A 14,097-nucleotide genomic window follows, 5' to 3' on the forward strand; every position below is an offset into this window, starting at 1 on the left:
ATACAGTGTGAAAGTAAGCATGCAGGAAACATAAGAACTGACTGTAAAAGTTTCGACAGATATGTAAAGACAAAAGGATCAGTGAAAACTAATATACAGTCCATTACAGACAGAAAATGGGGAATTTATAATGTTGGAGAAAAGAAATGGTCAACAAGCTAAATTCATGGATAGACGCAGGATGTCCTGATAATAGGGAAGTCTAAAACTAGTTTAAAGAATAAGGGGTAAACCTTTCAGGACTGAGAGGAGAAGAAATTTCTTCACCAAGAGAGTGGTGAGCCTCTGCAAGTCACGACTACAGAAAGTGGTTGAGGCCAAAATGTTACATGTGGCTAAAGGGATTAAGGGATATAGGGGAGGGGCCATTAATTGTTAAGCTCAATGATCAGCCCTGATCATATTGAATGGTGGAGCAGGGATCAAATGGCCTTTTCCTGCTCCTATCTTCTATATTTCTATATTTTAGACTCCCTCTGAGACAGCCTTAGCTAATGACATATGAAAAACAATAGTTCGCAAAACTTTGTACAAACAAAAATTCCAAGCCTCTCAGGCCTTGCATTGAGAATGTAGATCCAGGGTACAAAGTTTCCTCCATAGCTCCCCTTACTTATTTCCATACTTAGCCTGCAGCATATTTTCCCAAAGCACATTTGGCGACGAATCCATTGCTTTTGATTGATAATTCAAAAGCTTAATGAGTTTCTGGAAATGAGGCTGCAGGGACATGGAGCAATTCATGTTAATGAAGCAATTTTTTAAAAAATGTGTAAACTTCAAACAGAAAATAAACCAAGCTGCCTTAAAGAAAACACACTTCTGTCCTATTTCTAAAAGCGTAGGCAGCAAATTAAAAATTGCATCCACTTCTGCCAAATTATCCCCCTCTCCTCCCACATTAAAAAAGGCACACATATTTCTAATGAGGATTGAGAGGCAAAATACATTTTTCTGGATGCTGCTTTCTGCATCTTGGTGTTGAAACAGAGCACACAGTTAACCTTCCTGAAATTCAACTTAGCATCAGCAGCATGTGAGATTTTCATCCTAAAAATAGAACCTGGGTTATCAGGCTTACAAAACTGTAAAAACATGTAAGATTTTAGAATCTTGCAACATTGCAAGGTTAAAAAACAAATTCTAGGCCAAGTCTGGGGACTTTGGATCCTATCTTGAAACTGCACTGCTTTAAAAAATGGAATCACAAGTCATCAAGGAAGAATCTGATTTAAGAGTTAGAATTTTCCAATCTAAAGGAGCCCTGCACTAATTTAGCAGTCTTCATGAATTCAGGAGGTTCTAAAGTTCTTTCTAGTCAGTGAAGAATTTTGAAGTGTGGTCATTGCTATGCAAGAATCACAGCAGCTAATTTGTGCACAGCGAGTGCTCTAGCATTTCACAATGACCACATTAAAAACAGTGATCAAAACAATATTATTCACCTGCTGGAGCAGCTGAGATCTTGGTTTAAAGTGTTTTCTGAAAGTGGTCTCTGACACTGCAGAACCCCTTCAGTACTGCACCAGAGTACCAACCTAGATTTTTGATCTCAAGTCTCAAGGATTTAGACTTTAACCCACCTTTTCGTTCAGAAACAAAAGAGCTGCCACACCTGATACAGTAATCTGAATGAAACATGCAATCCCAAACTCACATAATCTGGCACTTAATCCAGATAGGTTGATCCTCTTAGGAAATAAACAGAAAAGTGGAAAACTTAGGAGACAGAGTGAAGCATGTGTTGAAAAGGAAAGGTATATCTACATAGAATGAAGATAACCTTGAGAAGATCCAAATGCCACAATCCACGTTATAAAAATTGATATAGGAAACAAAAGTGAGGGTGTCAGAGTCATACAGCATGGAAACAGACCCTTCAGTCCAATCAGTCCATGCCAAACATAATTTCAAACTCAACTAGTCTCACCTGCCTGCTCCTGGCCCAACATCCCCCCCACACCTTTCCTAATCACAAAGTGACATCCTCCACTTCCTGAGGAAGCTGATTCCCCATGGGAAGCAGTGTCTATGCAAATAAAAGGTCCTCATGACTTTTTTTAAATCTCTCTCCTCTCAACTTAAAAATATGCCCCTTGAAATTGCCCAGCCTAGGGAAAAGACACCTACTATTAACCCTGTCTTTCCACTTCATGATTTTATAAACCTCCATCAGCTCACCTCTCAACTTCCTACATTCCAGTTTAAAAAGTCCCAGCCTACCTAGCTTTTCTTTCTAACTCCAACCTTCCATACCTTGTATGTCCATCGTGCTAAATGGGTCAGACTTTGAACAGATCTGGCAACTCAAGATTGGGTACCCATGAGATGCTCTGAGCCATCAACAGTAGCAGAATTGTACTTCAGCACAACTGGCAACTCATTGCCTGATATATCTCCCACTCAATCATTACCATCAAGCCGGGGTCAACCCTGGATCAATGAAGATTTCAATAGTGCATACCAGGAGCAGCACCAGGCATACTTAAAAATGGAGTGTCAACCTGGGGAGCTTCTAAACAAGCCTAAGCAGCAAGTGACTTACACAGCTAAGCAATCCCACAATCAACGGATCAGATCTAAGCTCCACAGTCCTGCCACATCCAGTTCCATATGGTGATGGAACAATTAAACAACTCACTAGTGGAGGTAGTTTCACAAATATCCCCATCTTCAACAATTGAAGAGCCAATACATCACTGCAAAAGATAAGACTGAAGCATTTACAATCTTCAGCCAAATGTGCCAAGTGGATGATCCATCTCAGCTTCCTCCAGTTATTCCCAGCATCACAGATATTAGTCTTCAGCCAATTTGATTTGTTCAAGTGATATCAAGAACCCGTTTGAAGGTACTGGATACTGAAGAGACCATGTGCCTTGACAACATTCTGGCAATAGTACTGAAGACTTGTGCTCCAGAACTTGACACTACCCTTGTCAAGCTCTTCCAGTATCGTTACAACACTAACATCAACTTAACAATGTGGAAAATTGCCTAGGTATGTCCTGTACACAAAGGAAAGAACAAATCCAACCTAGCCAATTACCACCACACTGCTCCGATCTTAATCATCAGTAAAGTGATGGAAGGTGTCATCAACAGTGCTTTCAAACAGCAGCTGTCCAGCTATAACCCACTCAATGATGCCCAGCTGGGGCTCTGCCAGGGCCACTCAGCTCCTGACCTCGTTACAGCTTTGCTTCAAAGATGGACAAAGAAGCTGAATACCGAAGGTGAGGTGAGAGTGACAGCCCTTGCTGAATGTGGCGTCAGGGAGCTGTAGTAAAACTGGAATAAATGGATATTGAAGGAAAGCTTTCTGCTGGTTGGAGTCATACCTGGCACACAGGAAGATGGTCATGATTGTTGGAGGTCAGTCATCTCAGCTCCAGAACATTACATAGTGTGTTTGTGCTTGTGTTTGTGTGTGAGAGAGATGAGTGAGTAAAATATTGTGTTATTGTTGCAATAAGTGGGTAAGATTAGATTCCCCTACAGTGTGGAAACAGGCCCTTCAGCCCAACAAGTCCACACCGATCCTCCAAAGAGTAACTCACCCAGACCCTTTTCCCTCGGACTAATGGGCAATTTAGCATGGCAAATTATCTGACTTGCACACCTTTGGACTGTGGAAGGAAAGCAGAGCACCTGGAGGAAACTCACGCAGACACGAGGAGAACGTGCAAACTCCACACAGACAGTCGTCCGAGGTGGGAATCGAACCTAGGTCCCTGGCGCTGTGAAGCAGCAGTGCTAACCACTGAGCGATGCTGCTGCTCTCAAATGAATAAATGACTTTTATTTTAAAACTTCCAAACAGCTTGCTGCTGGAAATATTTATTTGGGACACTCACTCAGAGTAAGGTAACACACATTTTTTACATTCAGAAGTATTAGTCATGAGAAATAATTTTAAAAAAGGGGCTTGACCTGTCATCCTTGCCCTCACATTTGCTGCTTTGACCTTCTCTCACTTGACCCTGGCCCTAATCTAATTCAGAACCCAAACAACAATGTCTGGGCATTGGTATCCCAGCAGCAACCACAGCCTCTGCCATAGTGCTGTGGAGATCTAAAGATGCTTATCTCTGACTGACCAACAACTCCAGGTAGGGAGGGACATGAATGTTGCAGGAAGTGATGTACTAAAAAGCCACCTAATCGGCACTCAATCTAGTTGGCTATCACCCACACGTATCCATATACACAGATGAAGAGGGGCGCCAATTCAATTGGGACAATCCATCCATCCTGGGATAAGCCAAACAGACAAATGTGGGAATTCCTAGAGGCCTGGCATTCAAACCAGAACTCTTAACAAATATAGATTTGGACCCCAATTACCAACCTGTCAGAAACAGAACCAGAAATGATATCTGCCACCACAACAATTCAAGACAGATAAATAGCAAGCAGGACAGAAACCACCTTCACTGGAGGCTCACTGATGATGTTACCCAGCATCGTGATAAAACGTCCGAGGACAAATCTACCAGCTCAGTGAGCAAACTGACAACCTAATCCACCATGTGAGCTACAAATCTTCTCCAAAATCACAAATAAAAAACCTCTAATAACAGCGATAAAATATTTAATTAGCCTTTTCTAAAATCAAGTTACTGTCTGATAACTATGAAGTTCTTTGAATGCTGCTGGTAGCCATTTTTGAGTGGAAGATTAGTATACAGTACAAATAAGTTATTGATGGGCAGTTTTTGATACACTATTTATCACAGACAAAAAGCTACACTGCTATGCATAGAGACAGAACACGTGATAACATGACAGCTACAGAGCAATTCAAACTAAGTATACAACAGGGAAATCAGCCAAAAATTCTCTGATTGTAGATAATGTCAAAAATATTCTGAAGACAGAAGAAATATGAAGTGAGAAATAAAAATCAAATGGTTCAGTTAGCTAGTCCTGACTCTGCCATAAGCATCTGCATTAACGCAGCAGTGAAACAAAATAGTTAAAAACAACAGAAAAATGATTAATTCACAATTAGTATTCATGGTAATTTTAAAGATTACAAATAAGTTAAATAGTATTTTCTGTTTTAATGTCTGGTCATCAGTTTATTGTTATTATGTTAGTTAAGTGAAATTAATCTGTTATAGACATGGAAACAATCCTTTAAACATGAAATCTATGTTTGTGAATTTAATAAAGGGAAAGTTAATCTTGTATCAACATTCAATGCTACGAGACGGTCAACATTTATCCATAGAATACCAAGCTGATGTTCTTTGCTTTAGAGTGAACATGTATTCTTGTACTTATTGCCTGATTCAGTCCATTATCTTTAATGTTGAATCAAACATGCTTGCAAAATTGATATTACCAAAGTGAAATAATCTGCTTCAAAATATGACTATCTTCACAGTCTTACAAATGTTTGAAGGGCAACTGCATGTTGGTCCACACAATGTCGTTGCTCATCTTAACATTTTGTTCAAGATGAAAAACAAATGAGACTCCATGAACCAGATTATTAAATGAGGTCAAAAGCCTGACACCTGGACAATCTCCCTTCACCACTGTTCTGAAATGTTAATGTACTAATTGGGCTAGGTGCAAGCCATGATGAAGCTTGCCATATTGCCAAAGAAAGCAGGAAGACCTTCTGATGGCCTGCAGCATTAGACCAAAAGAATTAGTTATTCAACAGAAAGGTTCGGTAATTGGGTCTAACCTTATTTCACACCTTTCCTTTCCTTAGATAACCATCTGCCAAAAGTAATTCATGACAAACGTCTGATCATGCAATTTGATTCAAAGCTCTGACTATACCACCAGTCAAAAAGCAAAATTATAAGGACAAATTGTGCATACTGAAAATCTAAAAAGAGTAGTGGGTGGCACGGTGGCACAGTGGTTAGCACTGCTGCCTCACAGCGCCTGAAGACCCGGGTTCAATTCCCGACTCAGGCGACTGACTGTGTGGAGTTTGCACGTTCTCCCCGTGTCTGCGTGGGTTTCCTCCGGGTGCTCCGGTTTCCTCCCACAGTCCAAAGATGTGCGGGTCAGGTGAATTGGCCATGCTAAATTGCCCGTAGTGTTAGGTAAGGGGTAATGTAGGGGTATGGGTGGGTTTCGCTTCGGCGGGTCGGTGTGGACTTGTTGGGCCGAAGGGCCTGTTTCCACACTAAGTCTAATCAAAAAGCAATAATGCTGTCCACTGTGTGCTTGAACAGCCATTCAAATCAGAAATGCACCTCAAGATGCAGATTTCAATACTTCAAATTCCTGTTCTCCCATTCAACAGACTGAGTGGACACATTTTTTTCATGAGAGATGGACATACTAAGAACATATTCGACAAGTTAATTTTTTTTTGCCTATATGAGGACCATTGTTTAGCATCTTAATTAAAATAACAGCTTGAAAAAACATAATATGAACACATTAACATATTAGTCAATAATACTGATGAATGTGGTCATTTATTTTATCTCATTACATCTCCATTTGTCCTACTCTCCCTTTAAAGCCCAGTATTAGACTATTCCTCAATCATCAAAATACCTACTGACCTAGTTGGTTGCACATTTCAGCTTTCATTGCTGTTCACAATGAATGGTTTGGGATTTAGAAAGAGAAGCAAGTTAAAATGATACACATTTGTAAATGGAACTGGGTTCAAACAATTCTGTATGGGGGATAATTTACTGAAATCAAAATCACATCATGCACCAGCAATCAGCAAGGTTATCCATATCTAGTTGTGTATCAAAGAATGCAAAATGAATCCCTGGAGTATTAAGGTTTGTATATAGCAAATCTGTAGCCAAAGGTTTATGGCAAAGGTTTTAGGAACTGGAGTCAGTACACAAAAGTAAAACAAAACAAGAGACTAAAGTAGAAAGTGCTGGAAAAGCTCAGCAGGTCTGGCAGCAACTGTGGAGAGAAATCAGAGTTAACGTTTCGATCAAGTGACCCTTTCTCAGAACTGATAGCTAGGAAAAAGTCAATTTATTTACAGAAGATCGGTTGTTATATGGGGGAAGGAATAGATGATAGGTGGGGATGCAGCCCAGAGTTACAGAAGAACAGTTAGACAGACAAAGAAGTAGATAATGATCTGTCTAGGAAAGTAAATAGGGATTGTCAGTAGCTAACAATCGGTTGTGTGAAATAGCAGACTATGTGATAAGAAGAATCGATAAAACGTGGAGCTGGATAAAACACAGAAGGTCAAGCTGCATCAAAGAATGGGACAGTCAATGTTGCAGGCAGGACCCTTCATCAAGACTGGGGAGGGAAAAGGGACTGAGGGAAAAGTAGGTGGGATAGAACAAAGAACAAGGGACCTTACAGCACAGGAACAGACTCTTCGGCCCTCCAAGCCTGTGCCGATCCAGATCCTCTATTTAAAACCTGCTGCCTATTTTCTAAGGATCTGTATCCCTCTGCTCCCTGCCAATTCATGTATCTGTCTAGATAAATCTTAAATGACGCTATTATGCCCGCCCTGACTACCTTTGTTGGCAACACATTCCAGGCACACACCACCCTCTGCGTGAATAACTTTCCAGGTATATCTCTCCTAAACTTTCCCCTCTCACTCTGAACTCATGTCCCCTAGTAATTGAGTCCTCCACTCTGGGAAAAGCTTCTTGCTATTCCACCCTGTCTACACCACCTCACATGGTTTTGTAGGCCTCAATAAGGTCCCCCCTCAACCTCATCCTTTCCAATGAAAATAATCCTAATCTACTTAACCTCTCCTCATAGCTGCCAATTTCAGGGAACAATGGGCCTGAACACCCAGATCTCTGCACATCGATTTTCCCCAGGACCTTTCCATTTACTGTATAGTTCATTCCAAAATGCATCACCTCACATTTGTCCAGATTGAACTCCATCTGCCATTTCTCTGCCCAACTCTCCAATCTATCTATATTTTTCTGTATTCTCTGACAGTCCCCTTCACTATCTGCTACTCCACCAATCTTGGTGTCATCTACAAACTTGCTAATGAGGCAACCTATAGCTCCCTCCAAATCATTTATGTATATCACAAACAACAGTGGTCCCAGCACAGATTCCTGTGGGACACCACTGGTCACAGGTTTCCATTTTGAGAAATTCCCTTCCACTACTACTCTCTGTCTCCTGTTGGCCAACCAATTCTCTCTCCATCTAGCTAAAACATCCTGGACCCCATGCGGACTTCACCTTCTTCATCAGCCTACCGTGGGGAACCTTATCAAATGTCTCACTAAAATCCATGTATATGACATCTACATCCCTTCTCTCAATCAACTTTGTCACCTCTTCAAAGAATTCTGTGAGATTTGTAGGACATGCCTTTCCCTGCACAAAACCATGCTGCTTACCACTGATAAGCCCATTTTCTTCCAAATAGGTATATATCCTATCCCTTAGTATCTCCTCCAGTAGCTTCCTTACCAGTGACGTCAGGCTCACAGGTCTTTAACTACCTGGATTATCCCTGCTACCCTTCTTAAACAAGGGGACAACATTACCAATTCTCCAGTCCTCTGGGACCTAGCCAGTGTTCAATGATGCTGCAAAGATATCTGTTAAAGTGCTAGCTATTTCCTCTCTCACCTCTTTCACAACCTGGGATAGATCCCATCTGGACCTGGGGACTTGTCCACCTTAATGCCTTTTAGAATACACAACACTTCCTCCCTCCTTATGCCAACTTGATCTAGCGTAATTAAAGATCTATCCCTCAACATCCGTTATGTCCCTTTCCTCAGTGAATACTGATGCGAAGCACTCATTAAGAATCTCACCCATTTTCTCTCACTCCACGCAAAACTTTCCTCCTTTGTCCTTGAGTGTGCCGACTCTTTCCCCCATTACCCTCTTGCTCCTTATATATGAATAAAAAACTTTTGGGATTTTCCTTAACCACGTTTGCTAAGGATATCTCATGACCCCTTTTAGCCCTCTTAATTCCCTCGCTTCAGATTGGTCCTACATTCCCAATATTCTTCCAAAGTTTCATCTGTCTTCAGTTGCATAGACCTTATGTACACATTCTTTTACCTCTTAGCTAGTCTCACAATTTCACCTGTCATCCATGGCTCCCTAATCTTGCTATTTCTATTCCTCATTTTCACAGGAACATGTCCCTCCTGAACTCTAATCAACCTTTCTCCAAAAGTCTCTCATATCGAATGTGGAATTCCCTTCAAACAGCTGCTCCCAATCGACATTCCCCAACTCCTGCTGAATTTTGGTATAGTTGGCCTTTCCCCAATTTAGCACTCTTACTTTAGGACCACTCTCGTCTTTGTCCATGTGTATTCTACAACTTGGTGACAGGTAGGAGATGATTGTGATTAGTCAGTGGGAAGGGTGGAGTGGAGAGGTGGGAAGGAAAATGGATAGATTAGGGCAGGTCAAGGGGGCGGGGTAGAGAGGGAGGGCTACACCTAAGATGACATAGGGTGGGGAGATTTGGAAGCTGGTCAATTCTATGTTGAGGCTAGCTTCCAATCTCCACAGAGGGACGATTAGATTTTTGGAGTATCCGGACTGGTTGTACGGCTGATGAGATTTGTACATGTTAGGAGGACATGTTAGATCTAAACCAGACTGAGATTAATATCTGGTATTATTTGTTTATTTTTAATAGAGACTGTGCTTGGGGGTATCTGAGATGTGCAAGTTTTGTTGGAACATGTTTAAAGTAGCTTGACGTGGCTAAGAAGGAATACAGATGACATAAAAACAAAGCAACTTATGGGAGGTTGGAAATCTGTGAATGAAAGAGAGATTTAACTGAAACAAATCCTAACTAGTCTCAGAACAAAAGAGATAACTGAGATAAAGGAGAAGTTCTTCAAAGAGGATGTTGAATCTTTGGATTTCTTTTTCCCAGAGGGCTGCATAAATTCTGACATTTAGTAAATTCAAGACATAAATTGATAGATTTCTAGCTATTATTAAAAAGACGTGATATGGGGAATATTAAATGATGGAGAAAATCAACCACAATCTCAAAGATTGGAGCAGGCTCAAGGGACAAAATTGTCTAGTTCAGCTTCTACGTTATTATAGTCAGATAATTTGCAATAAGTGCGATGCTTTCAGTTCTTTCAAGAATCTTCAATGTCTCAGTAATCAACTGGAATTAGATCAGGTTTTATGGCTAATTCTGTTCTAGTTTCAGTTTCTTCGTCAAATGTTTTAGGATTGTTATGTCAAGCTTCCTAAACGGATTGACTGTTGTACTGCTAAGGGTTAGCTTCAAGGCCTTGAGGTTCCTGTTCCAACTGCAGTGATTGGCGACCAGCCAGGAGCAGTGACCTAACAGGTACAGAGAGGCCACACTATCCTTACAGTTCCTTTTTACCTCTGCCAACAAATGCTCTTTCAATTTACAAGGATGGAAATTTACATCTACTGCAACCTGGGGAAAGCAAATATCACCCCAAGGCTACTTGTGTACAGGGTCAGTTGATTTGACTATTGAACAACTTGCATAATGATTACAGAATTTAAAACATTTAGGGCACCCAGCTTAATCAAACCTTCTGGCATTTCGTCTGTGGCCCTGCAGGTGCATATCCAGACTTCTTTTCAGATCCTTACTCTCCTCAGGGCGAAAGTAATGGATTACTAATCTCTCCCACTTGCCTCAATGACTGCCGCCTGATGGCTCTGATCTTCATAATTATTAGGTGATTTGAGAGGTTAGTCATGGCTCATATCAACTCTAGCCTCCCAGCCTGTGTTGACCCCTTGCAATTTACCTCTTGTCGCAACAGGTCCACAGCAAATGCCATGTCCCTGGCCTTACACACATCCCTGGAATATCTGAATAGCAAGGATGTCTACATCAGGCTTTTACTTACTGACCATGGCTCGGCCTTCAAGACTATAATTTCAATTAAGTTAATCTCCAAACTCTGAGATCTCGGTCTCTGTTCTGCCCTCTGCAACTGGACCCTCAACTTCCTGACCAATAGACCGCAATCAGTGAGGATAGGCAACAGCACATCCTCCACAACAACCTTCAATACCAGTGTCCTGCAAGGCTGTGTACACAGTCCCTTACTGTACTCCCTGCACACTCATGACTGTGTGGCCAAATTTTGTCCAAACTCCATCCACAAGTTTGCTGACAGGACCATCATTGTAGGTCAGTTCTCAAACAATGACAAGACAGAATACAGGAAAGAGAAAGCATGCTTGGCAGTGTGGTGTTACGATAATCTCTCCCTCTAAATCAGCAAATCTAAAGAGTTGGTCATTAACCTCAGTAAGCAAGATGGAGGGCACACTCCTACCTACATGAATGGAGCAGAGGTGGAGCTGGTCAACAGCATCAAGTTCCTAGCAATGATGATTATCAACAATCTGTCCTGGGCCTTCCAGTTTAACACAATGGTCAAGAAGGCACAACAATGCCTCTACTTCCTCAGGAGGCTAAGGAAATTTGGTATGTCCATAAGAACTCCCACCAATTTTTATAGATGTACCGTAGAAAATATTCTATCCAGATGCACTGTGCTTGGTATGGCAACTACTCTGCCCAGGTTCATAAGAAACTACAGAGAGTCATCTGTACAACAGAGACTGAACACAGCTCAGTCCATCATAAAAGCCAACCTTCCAAACATTGACTCCATCTACACTTCGCACTGCCTCAGAAAAGGCAGTCAACATCAAAGATCCCTCCCATCCCAGTTGTAATCTCTTTCAACCTCTTCTGTCAGGCAGAAGATACAAAAACTTAAACACATGAACCAACAGGTGCAAGACCAGCTTCTTCCCCATTGTTATTAGACTTCTGAATGTGAGAAAGCGTGTGGCCTTGGATGTGACACATTTGTTGCAGAGAATGCGGGAAGGTGCTTGTTCAGAAGAATTGGGGACATCTGTTCTTAAGGTCAATGGATCAGTGTAAATAAGGTGATAACATTTGTTCATTTGTGGAATGTGTGGCAGTACTTCCTTCTCACACCGGAGACATATTTCACAATAGGATGTCGGATAACTAAACTACTGGTTTATATTTAAGACTCTTAACCAAATTCATACTCAATAGGAAAAGAACTTGTAATTTAATAAGCTGAGTGGAATATGCACATATTAGAACAATCCTGATGCATTTTCATGTATACCACACTGGGCAGATTTGAATTTATGAAGCTCAGTTCCCTCATCTTGATGTCCTGCAATGTGAACGCCTCATTATCCTTTTCTGTAAATTATATTCACCGAAGGGTTCAAGGGATACAGAGAGAGAGAGAGAGAGAGAGAGGGAGAGAGAGCTGGTGGAAAGATTAACCCTTTCTGGTCTGATTTGAGTGAACACTGGCTTGTCAGGGATTAAATGTTTGCATGTTGTTCCTTGGAGCTTGAGATTTGGGAAGGTTATGAATTTAATTTGCATTCTGGGAATCTAAGATGATTTTAAAAGAAAAAAACCTTTGTAGGACAATGACACTGGAAATGTTAGCTGAGCAAGATTATCTCATGACCTTTCCACTTGGTTTAGACTAGTCCCTCATTATGATGTACTGTTAAAAGGGAAGATTATCTCGCCAAAGCAATTGGCCATTTGGGGCAATGGCTTGATCAAGGTTTCCCACTTTGACGTGCGTGTAGCTTAATTAGTTTAGCATACTCAGACCTGGCAATGAGTTTCTCTTCCTCTGCAAACTTTTGCCATTTTATTACTGCTTACCTGATTACGGACTTGTGGCATTTTTGTAATTTAAATACCAAGTTCTACAGACAGACCATTTGTTTGCAGCAATAAGAGGAGTAGCTGGAAAGAGCTCTTAGGGGTAGAGCTTGCGCTGCTATTCTGCTAAAGTTTTGAGAACTTTAGCTTAAATTGGTTTGTAGGTATCTATGTTATAGTGTAACATGGATGCCATTAGTAAATAAAGGTAATAATTTAAACTAAACTGTAAGAGTTTTATATTCCAGACTGCCGCAGAGTACGATCTCCAGGATGAACCAAGAAAGGCTACGGGTAGAGTCCATCTGGGATTCCCTAAGCCGTCTCAAATAGGTACTTTAACAAATGGACCTCTGAAATTTGAAATCTAATGATGATTTTGCTCCTTGTGCACCTTCTCCGAAGCCGTAATTTTGTATTCCTCATCCTGTTCTATCACTCTATGAACTTTTGATCTTCTTGTACTGCTCACTGTACCTAGTTACATGTGACAATAATAACTCAAATTAAATCAAGTTGTCTAATCTTGCTACTAATCAAGTTAAGTCTATGTCCTCTCGTCACTGACCTCTCTGCTAAAGTAAATCCACTCAACCGGGACCCCTTATGATTTTGCACATCTCAATCAAATCTCCCCCAAGTATCCTACATTTAAGGTTAATAACCCCTGTGTATCTAATCTTCCCTCATCTATGCATTTCTTCACAGTTGGCAACATTCTCATAGAAGTCTTTTGTACCACTTTTAATGCAATTAAATCTTTGCTGTACTGAGGTGATCAGAACTATATTTAGTTTAAGTTGTGGTGAACTAAGAATAACTTCCATTCTCTTATATTCTGTACCTTGGAATATAAAGGGAAAAAAAATCCACGTCTTCTTAACTATATGTTATTGATTATCTGTCCAGCTACATTTGGGGAATTGTGGACATTCACTCCCAAGATTTCTCAACTAACTAACTCCTTCCTGTTTATCTATTTTGAGCTGTCAAAACAATTTTATGATTTCTCCGAGTCTGATAGCCCAAACCTTTCACAATTCTGATGTCCTAATTGATTTTCAATTCTAACAACCCAAAGTTTCAGTTCCAAACTCTCCTGATCTGGAAAATTCACAAATTAGGGAAAAAAAAACTTACTGCCACAAGTGACTGATTTCCTCAGAACTAAACTGCATTGTCAAACCCAAGAGAATAAGTATCTTATTCTATCAACACTCCACGAGTCTTCCCAAGACCTTGATTGCAAGCACATGTCTTCTTGGAACTGGTGCATTTTGTTTCAGAATGATACTCTGACCTTTTAAAAACAAATGACATTTCAAAACACTAACCTGTGTCCATATGCCTCTCATTGAAAAACAACCCAAATTTTAAAACTTACAACATATTATGTACCCCTTCCATCACAGCAT

At 40.7% G+C, this 14,097-nt stretch overlaps 1 protein-coding gene across 2 annotated transcripts in view; it reads right to left on the reverse strand.

Annotated features, from left to right (window-relative positions):
- ece2a (endothelin converting enzyme 2a) overlaps window positions 1-14,097 on the reverse strand; it is a 281,571-nt gene that overhangs the window by 232,266 nt on the left and 35,208 nt on the right. The window lies entirely within an intron of this gene.

This window comes from Hemiscyllium ocellatum, chromosome 13 (assembly GCF_020745735.1).
Source record: "Hemiscyllium ocellatum isolate sHemOce1 chromosome 13, sHemOce1.pat.X.cur, whole genome shotgun sequence".
NCBI classification, from domain to species: domain Eukaryota; kingdom Metazoa; phylum Chordata; class Chondrichthyes; order Orectolobiformes; family Hemiscylliidae; genus Hemiscyllium; species Hemiscyllium ocellatum.